The following is a 2,153-nucleotide window of genomic DNA, read 5'->3' on the forward strand; positions in this document are numbered from 1 at the left end:
CATGGTTCCAAATACCAGCAAGGACTACCAGGCAATATAAACTGCAGTTATTATTGAAAGATAAATAGAAGTTATATTTTTTTATCTTCATGTAGAATAGGTATTCTACATGAATGTGTATATATATATATATATATATATATATATATATATATATATATACACCTGTATATATAAATATATATATATATATATTCATGTAGAACACTTTAACATATAATTATCTTTCAATATATATATATATATATATATATATATATATATATATATATATATATATATATAAAGTATATACAATAGAAATAACATTTGTTGCTGATATTTTTTTTTCTTATCAATCTAAATCTGGACTGATATGCCTTGTTACAGTTTTTCAATACCTCTAAGGGGATTCCAGTTGACTATACTTGGAAATGGCTGATATCTAATTGCTGTATAAGGGAAGTTACTTACCCCACACTCAAGGTGATTACCCCTGGCAGTGAAGGGTTAAATGTTTCAATTAAGTTTAGTGGCAGGGACCGGTTTAAACTGACCACCGGAAATTAAAGCTACACAGACAGACTGGTGACAAGGCCTTTGTCCCCCCTGCATGGGTGTGACAAACAAAGATAGCCTTTTATATTGATCAAGGGAGGGGGTCCTTGAATACTTAGCACCTTTTTAAATGAAGCTTTAAAAATGGATATAAAGACTTTGCTAGAGAGACTTAGATCGCAGTCAGCACCCAGTTGCTAAAGACCTTGTCATGAAGGTTTTAAATGGCTCACCTCCTTGACCCACTGCTCCCAACTAATGACACAACACAATGAAGTCTCTCATTACATCTGATCACTCCGGAAGAGTGGCTGTTATGGTTCTAAATATATAATCATCATGTTTGGAAAACTTATGGGCCCCTGAATTTTATTTCAAGAGGAAATATTGAACACTAGTGATTTAATCTTGTGCTGTAGCCTGTATCTATCAATCTATCGTTATGTTTATCAAATCCCATGCAAGCATACATGCAAGAAGTTCAAACGCGATCGTAACGTTGTCCATTAATATACCTGAAAGTCAATAGATCCGAAACTCTAAACGTCTCGCTTTATTTTCAGATGCCCATAGTTCTATGATGCTATCTGTAATGGAGGAGTAAAGTTGTTGATTTACCAAGTGTATATACACTCACCACAACCTCTCCCCCAAAACACCCCTCCCCCATTTTTCACTATACATCAAACAAGGATTTCCTCCCTTACATCCACGAGGGTGCAATATGACTTGTGTAATCTTTACAAATAAAGGTGAGAACCTTCTATTCTTATTAATGTTATTAGATCTTTAAGAAGTTATATATTTAACATATTATATTTGATTCTTAATCTTAATAATTCTCACAAGAGGTCCTAACAAAACATATTTCATCTCAAAATGTTAGCATCACAAACGCTCTTCATTCAAAGAGGGGGAGGGGTCCTAACTAGACGAATTAGGAAATCATTCTCAGGTCAGCTCAATCCTGCTGGTCATCTTTCACATTTGTCCTGAGGGGTGGGATGCATAGGGGAGGTCCTAATAGTATATGCTTGGGTGCTGGTCATTCATTGCTGTCCTAGCAGGTGGTCGCTGCATGATTGGACGGTTTAGGTACCCTAACACCTCCAGTATTTAATTTATATATTGTAGTTTGAGAGCTCAGACTGGTGTGGTTGGTGAATGAGTAGATGGTAATAAGACTGGAGACAGTCATGAGGAACTACGTGCCAGCTCAGTCTGACCCCTGATAGAAGACCCACCAAGCAATCAGGATGGCAGAAGGTGACTTGGGTTCGTGAGTATTTAGGGGCGGGTCAAGTGAATTAAATCTGAAAGGTGATTTTGCTTGGATATTTTGAGGAGTGGTAATAGGGAGGGGGAGTGAATGGGGGCTTTAGCCTTTGGGTCTGCCATTGTCTTGCAGAATTTGGGATCCTTTGAAAGGCAGCATCCCTCCCACATCTATTGTTAAGTAAAGATGTAGCAAATCTTATTTTCCCCTTCTGGTCTTTTAATCTTTATTTGTGATTTTGGGGGAGGGCTGGGGTTTGAGAAGCTGTAAGATCTCAAGATTGAACTACAGAAACCAACATAACTGCGGAATAGACCATTCTTATACTTCAGGAGACAAG

Source organism: Bombina bombina, chromosome 3, assembly GCF_027579735.1.
Source record: "Bombina bombina isolate aBomBom1 chromosome 3, aBomBom1.pri, whole genome shotgun sequence".
Taxonomy (NCBI): Eukaryota; Metazoa; Chordata; class Amphibia; order Anura; family Bombinatoridae; genus Bombina; species Bombina bombina.